Source organism: Anabrus simplex, chromosome 5 (assembly GCF_040414725.1).
Source record: "Anabrus simplex isolate iqAnaSimp1 chromosome 5, ASM4041472v1, whole genome shotgun sequence".
NCBI lineage: Eukaryota > Metazoa > Arthropoda > Insecta > Orthoptera > Tettigoniidae > Anabrus > Anabrus simplex.
The window spans coordinates 54,689,101-54,704,734 of NC_090269.1; the positions used below are offsets into that span (position 1 = coordinate 54,689,101).

General features: G+C 38.7%; 1 protein-coding gene across 3 annotated transcripts in view; it reads right to left on the minus strand.

Moving 5' to 3' along the window:
* The window catches only part of LOC136873735 (pyroglutamyl-peptidase 1), a 37,112-nt gene extending 22,316 nt beyond the window's left edge, over window positions 1-14,796 (minus strand). Inside the window, exons 1-2 of one of the 3 annotated variants that reach the window (XM_067146897.2) lie at window positions 14,498-14,786; window positions 7,452-7,502 (exon numbers count right to left, since the gene is read on the minus strand). The gene's annotated coding sequence lies outside the window, so the exon portion shown is untranslated. Of the gene's footprint in view, window positions 1-7,451; window positions 7,503-14,497 lie in introns of all 3 variants that reach the window. The other 2 variants (XM_068228017.1, XM_067146896.2) reach the window with 2 other exon arrangements.
* Window positions 14,797-15,634: the final 838 nt, after the last annotated feature.

Below are 15,634 nucleotides of genomic sequence, written 5' to 3' on the forward strand. Positions count from 1 at the left end.
ATGCATATTAGACATAACAGTAGGCGGAGATGTGGACAACGCGCCGGTAACCCAGACCGCAATAAACGGTGACGCACTGTCACTCCTGATAGTGTACGATGTGTTACACTGTTCCACTGTTGCGCCAGAACTGAGGAGGATGCAGATCTATCCTGCAAGGTCATTCCGATGAGGTGTCGACCTTCTCGGGGGGTGGTCTGTGTGGTGCGACGAGACCCATCTTCAACATAAGATTAATACTGAAGCCTCCACCTTATCAATACATTTATTTACATACTATCATTCACAGTACCGGTTTCAACCCTTTAAGGGTCATCCTCAGCTGACAATTACAAATATAGTTCTTAAAACATCACAGTGGAAAATGTTGTACAATCGTGACATTTGCCCAATTCAACAGACCGTCTAAAATAAATGATACAATTAAAATAGTAAAATAAGTCCTCTCTTCTTAGATTGTAAAAGGGTTACATAGTATAAAAGGACATGTCATTTGCAAATGTTTTAGTTGTTTTGATCTGCATAAAAATTGAAACTTGCAATGCTATGTATGCATTGATAGTAGTATTCTTGAAGTGTCCACTATTTTGCATTAAAACTTATAGCTAATTGCTTAAAACATTTCGAGGGTTTATTCTTGTAATAATTATATTGTTTGTTTCACCATATTTCTCTGCTGGTAGTATGGGCGTCTTGAAGTGACTTGGACACTGTTTTGAAGAATTGGGTAGCTGTCTAGTATTCAATTCGAGGCATATTCAATATATATGTACAAGACTCATAATATATACTAATGCTGAGTTGATAGTAAAATGCATTTTTTGAGAATAAAAATTGTTTTAGCGACATGCTCCTTAATTTGGTGTTGTATAATATTATCAAGTGTCAATTTGTTTTACAATACTTGATATCTTGATTTTGAAAGATAGCATGAAGGCTTCTTCCTTTTATGTTGTAGGCCGTATTTATCTGTAAGTAGAAACGAAGTGTGTGAGAAGTTGCGTCTATTAGGTTTTTTGTTAGAGGTAAAAGAGTGTGTGTTGTACTTACTCTGTATGTTGACACTGTTGTGTATTACACGGCAGCACGCCGAGTACTGTTGCGTGTTTGTCTAGAGCTGCTGCTTGTGGCTGCGGAGGGGAAGTTTGAAGGGGTAGAGGGAGCGGTTACTGGGGGAGTGAGACTGGAGTGGGGGGTGTCTCTGGGCGGTTCTTTTATGTGTATCGGGTGTTGCTTCTTAACTCTTTAGGTAATAGTTTTTTAGAAGGGGGATGACGGCATCAAAAAGAATGTTGGTTTTTTCTGTAATTTCATTCAAATTAAAGTTTGGGTTGACACATTGATCTAGATTTATATAAAATTCTTCCATTATACTGAGTAAGGGGCCTAACATCTAGATCATCAGTCCTCTTCTACAACTGAACTAGCTTGTATCACTTAGATGAGTTTGTTGCCTAATTAAGGTACAGCCCCAGCATTTGCCTGGTATGAAAATGGGAAACCACGGAAAACCATCTTCAGGGCTGCCGATAGTGGGATTCGAACCTACTATCTCCCGGATGCAACTCACAGCCGCGCGCCTCTACGCGCACGGCCAACTCGCCCGGTGGAGATATTCTGCAGTGGACAACAGTTAGCATTTATTCTTGTAATAGAGTACTTTTGTTTTTACTTTAACCAATGGTGAAAAATATCAACTTACCGTATCAGTTTTAGATACATAATGTATACAGGGTTATTCCACTGGGATCTATAAGTTTCCTTGAAATTACCATGTACCTTCTAATCCATAATCCAAAAGGCCTAAATAAGACAACACTTGATATAATCTACTCACTACAACTGACCTACCGAATCCTTGTTGTTTGTTGACAATCTCCACTGCTCATTACATTTTTAAAGGACCAATTAGTAAATGTGACCAGAATAGCCAATGTCACCCATCGGAAGAATATGTCCACTTCTTTTCCTGGCATTAGATTAAACCACATAAATGTGATTATTGTTTCATATAAGAGTGACAAAAGAGAGAAGGTTTTATGTGTGCATATTCATTAATAGTAGCTAGGTTGCTTTTCTGTGCTAAGTGGATTTTGACAGCCTTTTTATGTGCAACAGTTTGCATTTATTCTTGTAATAGAGTACTTCTAAATGTGTTAAAATGTATACGACTCAGTGCGAATCATCTCATATATGGTTGCAGATCCAACAAAAGCATACAATAGTGTTCCCATGGCCAAGGTTTGGGAAACCATGGAAAAAAAGAGACTGGGTATACAATCTGCACAAAGGGTACAATCAACGTATAAAGCACAATCAAAGTGCTTCCCTTGTCTCCTTTACAATGGAAATAGGGAGATGAAGTTTTTACTATTTGCAGATGATATTGTAGTCTGGGGAACAAACAGCAAAGAAGTACAAGAACAACTTCATGCAATGAACAAGAAAATTGAAAAGTATGATATGAAAATCAGCGCAGAGAAAAGTAATACCATGGTAATATAAAGATAAGGGAAAGGCATTGCAAAAATTGGTGGTGAAAGCGTTGAAATTGTTCACCGTTTCACATACCCAGGGAGTGAATTAATGCAGAATACAAAGCTGGACATGGAGATTAGCAAGAGGGTGCAACAGGACAATGTATTCTACCAGAGTGTAAGAAACCTTGTCTGGAATAACGAAGTACCAAGGAACTGTAGAGATAATGTACAAAATGCACTATGCACCCACAGTGGTTTATGCTGCTGAGACCTGGACAATGACAAGTAGCAAGGAGAGTAGAATTCAAGCCAGTGAAATTAAATACCTAAAAAGTGCCAGTTGCACACAAAGTCTTCCACACTCTCGTCATCTTCAAATCGTTGCCCTCCTAGAGCTTCTTTAAGCAGTCCAAACAAATGGAAATCACAGGGCGATAAGTCCGGGCTGTAAGGAGCATGATCAAGTGTAGTCCAGTGCATTTCCTGTAGCTTGGAGACAGAGCTGCAGCATGGGGCCGCACATTGTCGAAGCGGTTGGTCTCGTCTTTTGCAGCGATATGCATCCCTCACCTTGTTCAACAGCTCGCAGTAGTAAGCAGCATTAACTGTGTGACGCTCATGCAAAAAAAATCAATCAGCAAAATGCCTTGCCGATCGAAAAAAATGTTTGCAAGTACCTTGCCAGCTGACAGTCGAGTCTTGGCTTTCGCTAGTGCTGCCTCCCCTTTCCTCCGTCACTCCTTAGACACATGCATCCTTGACAATGCTAATTCACCGAACTGTGCAATCAGTCTCTGGCAAATTTCTGCTGCTGTAACTCCTTCACGAGCAAGAAATTTTATAATTATCCCTTGTGCAGTGGAGGGGTGCGCCTGTTGCTCCGACATCGTGAGCGTTACTGACGAAATGGTGGGAAATATCTAGCAGCATGCTCTCCCCACTCCTAACGGTCCCGCCCAACCATAGCAGAAGTGCAGGGCCAGTCCAACCAACTGTTGATGTTCAGGAACAAAAATCCCATTTATATTTGATCGACCTTCGTATGATAGGAAAGACAGAAGGACAGAGTGAGAAGCAAAGATATTACAAAGGATGGTGGCATCCTGATAGGAATAGACTGAGATGGTTTGGACATGTAAAGAGGACAGAAGAGAAAAGAATACCAAAACTGATGATGGAGATGAATTTTGATGGAAAGAGAGTGAGAAGGAGACTTCATAACAAGGTGGATCAATTCAATAAAGAACAGTGCAAGAAGAAGAAACCTGAACTGGGACAAAATGATGGAAGAGAAATGGTGGAAGGAGAGAGGAAGGTGGAGAAGTGCCATAAATGCCCTGACTCGGCAGGAACTGGATAAGGGCAAAGGAGGAGGATGATGTTTGCAGAATGCCAAATGTTAACTGTATTGTATTGCATTCCTGCATTCAATGAACCTACTGAAAAAATTGTTTGTTCAACCTACAAATGCAGGGCTACAATGACACTCTTACCATGTTAATTTGTATACTTATGATTTTAAAAAGGAAACTTGTTTCTTAAAATTACCTATAGTACTTTTTTGATGTTTTCATTTAACATGTTAATGGTTCTGAAACCTATTTTTTCACTTTTTCTTTTTAAACTATTCCTATTTTGTACATATTTAAGCTTATAAATTAAAAATTACTTAACAGTTCCTGTATTGTTGATGACAATAAATCTGACCACCTGAATCACAACAAAAAGCTGGCCTGTATATATGACATAAAACATTTATATTGTATAATAGATGCTATTCATCCCATCAAACTCTTCAAAAACACATAGATGTAATAAAACAAATTGCAAGGGAAAACAATCACACACCTGAATTAGTAAGCCAATTGTGAAAAAAGCAATGGAACCAAAGAGAAACAAAAGGCATACACAATCATATCATTACACTTCCCAGCTTTCCAAATTTGATTTTATTCACTTCTTTGATTTCTTTCCAATTGGTTCCTCTTCTCCTTCTGTGTTTGCCCTATAATCCTATTCTTTTATAATCTGTATAGACTTTACATATCAAAAAATATTTCTTCTATTTCCTTGTGATGAAGTTCTCTTAAGTATTTCACACATCGAGACCAAAGATCCGTCAGGAATGGCCCCCTTCAACATGTGTGCTTTCTATCCTTCAGATAAAGCTGGGAAGCAGAAACCACATTAGCGAGAGCTTATAAGAAATGGACCGGAAGAACTGGGTTGATGAGGAGAGAGCACATATAAACTACATTGTCATTAAAGACCAGACACCTATAGGTTCTGGCTTAACTGGAGATGTTAAGATGTCGATATGATGCAGGTCCACCCTTCACTGCTCGCTTCTCTGATTTCTTTCTATACTGTAACATATATAAAGCCAAGTGGTTCCTCTTCGCCTTATGTATTTGTCCTGTGATCCTATTCTTCTACAATATCTATAGACTTTATATATATGCTTACAGCCACAAGACCCATACTGTATAGTCATCTCATTCAGTTATTTTCGAGATATAAGCTTGTCTTTGTAATGGATACACATATTTCACATATCAAGACCAAAGATCTGTCAGAATTGGTTCCCTTCAATATGTTTCAGTAGAAGTCTGTAGGTATCTTCTTCCATTCTTCCTGCAACATAACAGTTTTGGGTTTGGGGCAGTCTGGTCCAGCTGTCAGCTGATGCAACTGTTAGGTTCTTCAATCTGCTGAAACTAATTTCGAATGGGTAGTCCAAAGCCCTGATCTCAACCCAACTGAGCATCTCTGGGATTATGCGTAATATCTGAAGCCGTGTCTTTCCAGTTTCAATTTGGTTAATTTATAAATGTTAGGTTCTTCAGGCTGCTGAAACTAACATGGAATAAATAAATTTATAAACTACCTGAAAAAAGAAAACATATGGTAATAGAATTATACCTTAAAAAGAAACAACTTGTAATTTGGGTTGAGATCAGGGCTTTGGGCTGGCCATTCAATTTCATTTGCTCTCATTTCAACAAACAACTTTGTTATAACCTTCACTTTATGAACACATGCATTGATATGTTGAAAATAGAAAGGACAGGTTCCAAATTGTTGCCACAGGGTGAGTAGCATAAAATTATTCAACACTATCAGATAGGGTTTGGCATTAATGGTTAAAGGTAGTAAAACCACTGGACCAAGCCCAAACTACAATAAACAGGTCCAGTGCCTCTTCTGGCAAATTTCACAGTGGGAACAATCACTCCTGTAAGTAACACTCCCCTGGCATTCGCCAGATCCATACACGTCCATCACACTGCCACCTGGGCGACTGTCCTAAATGCAGATCAGTAGTTACCGATTGACTGAACGTGTAGCGTGATTCTTAACTCCACATAATGCTCTTTCGTCATTCTTGAGTCCACAGGCGACTTCCAGGTGTCAATCGAAAGTCTGTGGCCATGGTTTCTGCTAAACGTGGTATCTGAAACTTGCTAGAAATCTCACAGATGGAAAGACAAAACTGGTGGGCACCAATAAACATGCCCCTTTCAGCTCCACCGAGCTCTTTTCATACATCAGTTTTGACCATTGTAGCTATTAAACATTTCTACCAAATGCCCAGGGCCTTCCGTAGGCAAACACGCTTGAGTGACATACAGGATCAGTATATTTTCCTCTCATTAATGGCAATGTAGTATATGTAAAAAGCATGGTGTATGGAGATGAGGAGCCAGTTCTCGTAGTTTTATGTCTTGCAGTTTGCCTTGTCTCTCCTTTCTATTACTCCCTTTCCCATACTGACTTGTCATGTGATTATCCTAGTGTATGTTCCTATTCTTATTTCAAGATTAGCTGAGTGGCTACGATAGCGGAGCCCAAGTTGGTGGGTTTGATGTTGGCTCAGTCCTTCAGCACAAATAAATCAGTCTTGTGTTGGTAGGTTTTACAGTACAATCAAAAATTAGAACAGGACAAAATTATGGCACCTTGGTGTTAGTGGGAAATAAAACAAATAAAATTACAGTTTCCTCATTTGAGCCATCATCTTCCAAAGACTCATACTGTGGAGTCATCTAATTCAGTTAATTCTGAGTTATGCAAACAGCTTGCCTTTGTAATGGATACTGAATACAATAAGAGGTTTTTTTAAAAATCAGATGATTTATCCATAAACACAATATCGTAAAACAGAAAAAATGGACAGTTTCAGATATCCTGGCAAGACGGTGCACATGAAAATTAGTGAGAAAGAAGCTAACAACAGCAGGCGAGAGAAGATGACTGCAGAAGAGGATGCATGTCCTATACAAGGACAAAAGCAATCTCAAGAAAAGATAAACTCAGGCACTATAACACAGTGATCAAACTCGAGTGTCTGTATGCAAGTGAATGCCTCAGAATGACAGGAAAGGCTGGGCTAAGAGTAGCAGAGAAGTATAAGTGCAAGACCCTTTGCAAAATAATGGATCCTAAGATAACAGATGGACAGTATAGACTCTGAGGAAGAGAAGAGCTATACAAGGATAATGAATGGCAGATGGAGTCAATAAGGAAATGAAGAGTGATGTTTTATGGACATCAGTTCAGGACAGATCCACCCAGACTAATGAAACAGATTTTTAATGTGCTGGACAACAGACCTAAAGTCTCGGATAAATAGTTCAAGGAAGTAAGGAAGGAACTCAAGAGCATGGGACAATCAGGAGGACATCTCTAAATGATCAAAATACAGATCAGTGATCAACAACTTCACGGGCTTCTACAATACGCAAAAGCAGAACTGTGGCTGGATAGAAGAGAGAAGACAGGCAGCCAGAGAAAGAATGCAACATTTTCAGGCTGCAAAAGAGGCTTCCAGAAATGCCTTATAGTTACTTAACGTGGTCTCTAATGGCCCTAAACAGAGGCCAAGAAAGATAGAGGGAGCTACTTTGAACCAAACATATTAATTGAAAATGCACAGATTTTCACTGAAGTTTCTAATTTTGATTTATTTACCTTGTTGGAATGCTGATAACTAGCCTCTGCGAAGCCATCAGCAACTAATTCCTAGAACAGGAAACACTTTGTGTCCATTACCAACACAGCTGTTAGAACGGTAGTTTTGTATGATGTGGTCACAGAGTGCAGGTGATTTAATTCATGTTCATTCATGAAAAATGCTGGTGTTTTCAGATATAATATGATTATTTCATATTGTTCTAGAATGTTAAAAGTATCTCCTTTAGGATGATAAGGAAAATTTCCGTACGTGTGTTAAAGAATCATATTTTTATATTCTTATCAAAAAGACCTAAGGCCATACAACCCTCAGCTTGGCATGACGACTACTGACCAGCCTGGTGGCCTCCACATATTAGAATGACTCAGCTTTAGTATTTTCATTCCTTTCATCACTAACCTTACAGCAGTGGATATTCAATCAATCAATCAATCACTACTGATCTGCATTTAGGGCAGTACCCAGGTGGAAGATTCCCTATCTGTTGTTTTCCTAGACTTTTCTTAAATGATCTCAAAGAAATTGGAAATTTATTGAACATCTCCCTTGGTAAGTCATTCCAATCCATAACTTCCCTACCTATAAACGAATATTTGCCCCAATTAGTCCTCTTGAATTCCAGCTTTATCTTCATATTGTGATCTTTCCTACTTTTAAAGACATCACTCAAACATATTCGTCCACTGACGTCATTCCACGCCATCCCTCCACTGACAGCTCAGAACATACCACTTAGACGAGCACCTCGTCTCCTTTCTCCCAAGTCTTCCCAGCCAAAACTTTGCAACATTTTTGTAACGCTACTCTTTTATCGGAAATCACCCAGAACAAATCGAGCTGCTTTTCTTTGAATTTTTTCCAGTTCTTGAATAAAGTAATCCTGGCAAGTGCCCCATACACAGGAACCATACTCTAGTTGGGGTCTTACCAGAGACTTATATGCCCTCTCGTTTACATCCTTACTACAACCCCAAAATACCCGCCTAACCATGTGCAGAGATCTGTACCCTTTATTAACAATCATATTTATGTGATCACCCCAATGAAGATCTTTCCTTGTATTAAGACCTAGGTACTTACAATGATCCCCAAAAGGAACTTTAACCCCATCAACACAGTAATTAAAACTGAGAGGACTTTCCCTACTTGTGAAACACACAACCTGACTTTTAACCCCGTTTATCATCATACCATTGCCTACTGTCCATCTCACAACATTATCGAGGTCATTTTGCAGTTGCTCACAATTTTGTAACTTATTTATTACTCTGTACAGAATAACATCATCTGCAAACAGCCTTATCTCTGATTCCACTTCTTTACACATATCATTGATATATATAAGAAAACATAAAGGTCCAATAATACTGCCTTGAGGAATTCCCCTCTGATTTATTACAGGGTCAGATAAAGCTTTGCCTACTCTAATTCTCTGAGATCTATTTTCTAGAAATATAGCCACCCATTCAGTCACACTTTTTTCTAGTCCAATAACACTCATTTTTCCCAGTAGTCTCCCATGATCTACCCTATCAAATGCCTTAGGTCAATCTCAATACAGTCCATTTAACCTCCTGAATCCAGGATTTCTGCTATATCTTGCTGTGGTGGAGAGCTTCAGTGGAATAACCTTTCCTAAACCCAAACTGCCTTCTGTCAAACCAGTTATTAATGTTGCAAACATGTCTAACACAATCAGAATGAATGCTTTCCCAAAGCTTACATGCAATGCATGTCAAACTGACTGGCCTGTAATTTTCAGCTTTATGTCTATCACCCTTTCCTTTATACACAGGAGCTACTATGGCAACTCTCCATTCATTGGGTATAGCTCCTTCATGCAAACAATAATCAAGTAAGTACTTCAGATATGGTACTACAGTTGAACCTGACTTATACGTACCGGTATATCAAGGGGAAGAGAAAAAACTACTTGTAACTCAGAATTACTTCGAAATCAGACTTTCAGAATACATCACATATTTACTGAAAAACCATTGGAATAGACTTGCGTGTGTAAGTCCTTGCAAATAATAAATAGCCTACATTAAGATAGACAACATTATTTTGAACTTGGTCCAGCCTTAAAGAAATCAAGATAGTTTGGCTTGTTTCACTTTTCTTGCATTAAGAATATATTTTAAGACGGTATTTAATTCCTTGCATCCATCCTGATGAAAGCTTGAAATCAGCAGTGATACTCATCATTTCAGCTAAATCTATCGCCTTTGCCTTCATCATGTCACCAGTAATTGGTAGAGCTGCAGCCCGCCTTTGGTGGAACCATGTAAAAAGTGCTTTTTCCAAATCTACGTACTCTTTCTTGCTGACGGCTGCGCTTTGCTGATTTTGAACCCAGTTTTAAGAACTCATCCAAGATAGCGATTCTTTTACTGATGACTGTACATAGCGTAAGCAATTTCAGTTTTTCTTTTGTGTGGATTAGCGTCCACTTCTCGTATAAATTTTATTTTTCCTTCTTCGGTTCTCCATGGCTAATCAAAAGCAACTGAATGACAAAACTAATGTTCAACAGTGAACACCAGATATTGACACCGTGGACATTTTACTTCTCCGTTGTTCCCATGAAAGAAATTCTCATATTTAAACAAATTTACTGTATTTTCTTTTGTTTCCTCATGGAAAATGCCCAATTTGCTTCTAATGTACCTTAATTTTTGGCGGCATTGTGAAGGTCAAAAACGACAAAGGTAGAGGAGGAGTGAGATAGAGAGCGAAGGGGACTCACTCGGTTGGCCTTTGTTAAGCCGCCAGTAAGTACGGGTCAACAATGTCACTCAGCAACAATCTTTGTGTTCTGTTTCAGCACCAAAACCAGACCGCTATACTTCTGCCTACACCGACAAAAAAGAAACTTCATAAATACAGTAGTTTCTTTTTTTAAAAAGCACGTGCTCATTACACTTACGCAAAACTGAGTTATATTTCACTGATATTTCATATGTATAACAGCGAATTACGTATAAGCGGATTACGTATAAATAAGGTTTAATTAACAGACTTTTAAGTAGCATTTTGCCAGGACCTAAAGGAAATTACGTACAAATACGAATTACGCAGAACAGAGTTACGTATAAAGCAGGTTCAACTGTATATCCCAACCCATTGCCTTTAGTATATTCACAGAAATATTATCAATTCCAGCCCCTTTTCTAGTTTTCAACCTTTGTATCTTACTGTAAATGTCATTCTTATCTTAGGTAAATTTTAATACTTCTTTAGTATTAGACACCTCCTCTATATGGACATTATTCTTGTAACCAACAATCTTTACATACTGCTGACTGAATACTTCTGCCTTTTGAAGATCCTCACACACACACTCCCCTTGTTCATTAATGATTCCTGGAATGTCCTTCTTGGAACCTGTTTCTGCCTTAAAGTACCTCTACATACCCTTCCGTTTTTCACTAAAATTTGTATGACTGCTAATTATGCTTGCCATCATGTTATCCTTAGCCGACTTCTTTGCTAGATTCAATTTCCTAGCAAGTTCTTTCAATTTCTCCTTACTTCCACAGCCATTTCTAACTATTTCTTTCCAACCTGCACCTCCTTCTTAGTCTCTTTACTTCTCTGCTATAATATACTAGTAGTGGACCTTTAACCTCCTTTACCACCTTTAAAGGTACAATCTTATTTTCACATTCCTCAACAATTGCTTTCAACCCATCCCAGAGTCTATTTACATTTTTATTTACTGTTTCCCGTCAATCATAATTACTTTTTTTAAACTCCCCCATGCCTGTTTTATCAGTCATATGGTACAGCCTAATATTCCTAATTTTAATACCTTCCTTTCTTTCACATTTATTTTTAACTACGACAAAAACAGCTTCGTGATCACTAATACCATCTATTACTTCGGTTTCTCTATAGAGCTCATCTGGTTTTACCAGCACCACATCCAAAATATTCTTCCCTCTAGTTGGTTTCATCACTTTCTGAATCAGTTGCCCTTCCCATGTTAATTTATTTGCCATTTGTTGTTCATGCTTCCTGTCTTTCGCATTACGTTCCGATTTGACATTTGGTAAATTGAGATCACCTGCTACTATCACATTCCTTTCCATATCAATTCCAACATAGCTGATTATCTTATCAAATAATTCTGAATCAGTGTCAACGCTACCCTTTCCCGGTCTGTACGCTCCAAAGACATCAAGTAGCCTATTTTCTTTAGAGATGAGCCTTAAACCTAGAATTTCATGTTTGTCATTTTTAACTTTCTCGCAGCTTACAAATTCTTCTTTCACCAGAATGAACACTCCCCCTCCCACCATTTCTATCCTATCTCTACGATACACACTCCAGTTCCGTGAAAATATTTCTGCATCCATTATATCATTTCTCAGCCATGATTGAAATCCTATCACAATATTTGGCGAGTATTTATCTATTAAATTACTTAATTCAATTCCTTTCTTTACAATACTTCTACAGTTGAGCACTAACATTTTTATGTCAACCCTACTTGACTTCCAGATCTCTGTACCCTTATCCCCGCTCCCTAGACAACCCCGTTTCCCTGAATATACCTGTCTATAACCCTTCTAAACAAATTTCCTAACTTATATGTACCACTGCGGTTTAAGAAAAGGCCATCTGAGCGCAGATCCCTATCTCCTACCCACCCATTAGAATCTAGAAATCTCACTCCCAGTTTCCCACATACCCACTCCATTTAAATCCCCAATCACCTTCCAGTCAGTATCCCTCCTACACAGTATTCCACTGATAACAATCTCCTCTTCCTTAAACTTTACCCGTGCTGCATTTACCAGATCCCAAACATCCCCAACTCTGCTGGTACTTACACCTGCTTGTCTTATGTTGTTAGCACCAACGTGAAACACTACCACCTTCTCCTTTCCCTTTCATTCTCTTCTACTTTCCTCAAAATCTGCCTCAACCTAATTCCTGGATAACTCTCTACCCTGGTTCCCTTTCATCCAAACACCTTCCCCGCAAGTCTAGCGATAGAATTCCCCATGACCAGAGCCTCAACCCTACCCACCTCATTTGATCCCCTCCCCTCCTGGTCAGCCCTATCTTCTCTCACTGCTGCAGAAGCTACTTCCTCTTCCCTTTGCTCCCTCCCATGACCCTATTCCACTTGTCTTTTCCTATCCACTACTCTCCATTTCCTACTTTTTCTCTTCCTCCTCCTTCTACACATCTCAGCAACAGTTCCCTGTTTTTCATCTTCCCTCGGTTATTCTACCTGCAGCGACTCTTACCGATTTCTCACAGATACCTGTCATGAAGTCTGATCCTGAATAGAGCCCTTAGCCTGCAATTTCCTTCCCATTAAAACATTAGACAACCTGTCTTCTACAACTCCCCCCTTTCCTTCGCATCCCTCTTTTACACCTACTGTATCCTGTACATTTTTTGAAGGAGACCTACTTTCCTTCCTGTCCTCTGAGAGAATCCTAATTATCTCCTTCAAACTCTCCAACTCCTCCCTCATACTCCTTAATGCCTGGCCACACCCACAGTTCCTACACTTGCACTCCTTAGCGATTATTTATGGAATAATGAGAAGAAAAAGAAAAATAAAATAACTTATTCTGTGCAAAATAAAAATGAAAGGAAAGAAATGTTGTCTATAAAAATGAAAGGAATATTGTCTAGGATAGTCACAAAGACCGCACAACAACAAGGTAATATGAGCTGCTACTACTACACTACAATTCCACTTAGTTGTATAAATTTTCTTTTTCTACAACACCCTAACAGAATGAAAATTGCTGTTAATTACTGAAAACCGAAAGTAATACACAAGAATTAGGCCTACACAATTCTAAACTGCAGTAAAGTCTTAAACCTCTTTAAGCTCTGTCCAGAGAAACTGGTTTCTCAGTTGACTCGTAATCCTTTTGAGTAACAGTCAGGTGTGCTGAGTGTTGCTACCATCTTAATTCAACTACAACTCAAGTAGTGCATTATCACAATGAACTTAGTGTCCAATTCAGCTTGCATCCAGCAGAAGAGAAGCTAAGAAATTAAAATTTCAGGATGACCGACACCTGTACTAAACACAGAGAAGACTGTACAAAATAAAAGCAGACAGTTTACATGTTAGTTCAATTCACCTGATTATAAATATAATTTGACTTGTTGCGGTGAAAATAATAATTAATTGTACAGTGCTGTTTCCCATACTTGTTTGGCAATGAACATAAATAGACTAAAAGGAAATGACAGATTTAAATAATCTAGCAGACAAGATAAAAAAGCACAAAACATCAAAGGCACACTTTAGAAGCTTATCATTTTTTGGAAAACTCAACCTTGCTAAACCGTTCCAGTGAATACAGAAAATTGGTGTAACATATTGTCGCTGCCGGGACAAAACTTCCTATGTGAAATATTTCAGTTAGAACATTGGCCGGTAAGGTTCTGTCATCTAAGGTTCAATATTGTATGCCAGTAGTCAAGGCATTGTCACTCTTCATAATGTATGAGCTGCGGGTCAGTATATCTCCAAAACTATTATCGCATAGGAGATTTTGTCCTGGCAACGACGATAAATGAATCATGAAAAAGTTAAAAACAACTCATCCTATAGACAGATGCTTGATTTGCAATGTCATCACAAAGAGAAGCTTCTTATTATCTTATTTTCAGAAATTAAAACATTTTTTTTTCCTACAAGTTGCTTTACGTCGCACTAACACAGACAGGTCTTATTGCAACGAAGGAACAGGGCAGGGCTAGGAGTGGGAAGCGGCCGTGGCCGTAATTAAGGGCAGTCCCAGCATTTGCCTGGTGTGAAAATGAAAAACCATCTTCAGGGCTGCCAACAGTGGAGTTCGAACCCGCTATCTCCCGAATACTAGCCGTACTTAAGCACTGCTGCTATCGAGCTCGGTAAAATGTACATTTAAAATAAACTACACCAATATATTATACCATGTGCCGCCAATCGAATTTCTAATCATCAATTAGGCCTACCTGTTACAATAATAATTATTTTAAATTAAATAATAAGGAACGTGTAGATAAAATGACTTACTCAGTCAAAACTAAAATATACGAGTTTCCTTAGGATAGAGACGTCGGGTATGTCGCTAGTTTCCTTCTTGTAGGAATAATAAATATTGCACGTCACATGACAAGTTACAGTAGCAAAAGCTTAAGCGACTTTCTTGCTAAAACTGGAGTACACATAAGGATTACAATGCAGTATAATATATCTTACAAGCTTTCTTGCCTTAAATGAGCTAAAAGAGCTGTGTTCAAAACGTTAAGAAAGATTTACGAGCAATTAATAAGTAGGCTAAGCTCAAGGTCCATGTGCTGCCTTTGGGAATGACAACCAGTGTAGCCAACTGGAAATCGTCTTAAACTTCAACTTCTCCCGCTAGGATCGCCTTTCTTAAACACAAATTTTTTAATATCTTCTTATGTTCAGTTGTTGCCTACGAGATATATAAGGCCGGGGCATAGCTAAAAACTTTTTTATTTCAATAATAATAATCTACATTTCAAGCGTGCTTATCGAATATATATATATACAAATAATGCTGATTGCTGTTAAAGATGAGAGTTTCTAAGAAGTACGTATGGCTCACATAATTAAATTGAATTATAAAAGGGAAATATTAATTTAAGGCGTTCGAAGCCCAATTAAATTATGCTAAGGTTGATGATTAGGCATAGGCCTGGAACTAGGCACGCATCCTCTAGCGCTCATCGGCATCCACCCTTCGTCATGTGTACGGATATTCATTCAGCGCAGAAGCTGAGTCGCGCAGTTGTTCCTTGTTAATTTTAAGGAAGGCTACTGGAAGTGGCACAACGTTCTCCCTAACACTGGTCCCCGTGACTCCTTAAAGGCCCCAGTGGGAATAGGGTAAGGAGGGGAAACCACCCACAAGTTTAAGCAAACCAAAATATTTAGTTGGGCCCTTCCAGAGCATGGGACAAGAGGCCAAGATTAAACTTAAGTATTAGAGCGCGACGCAGCAGCTGCATTCCTTGCATTCAACCATGCAAACGTATAAATCACAATAAGAAACGGGACTTACGATTTGAACTTACGGAATAACACATATATTCATTTACATTCGTTGCCATGATACAATCAAAATCAAACAAACAGTTGCGCATTGGCGCTCACACTGACGCGTACGGGAGTTGCACATTAGTG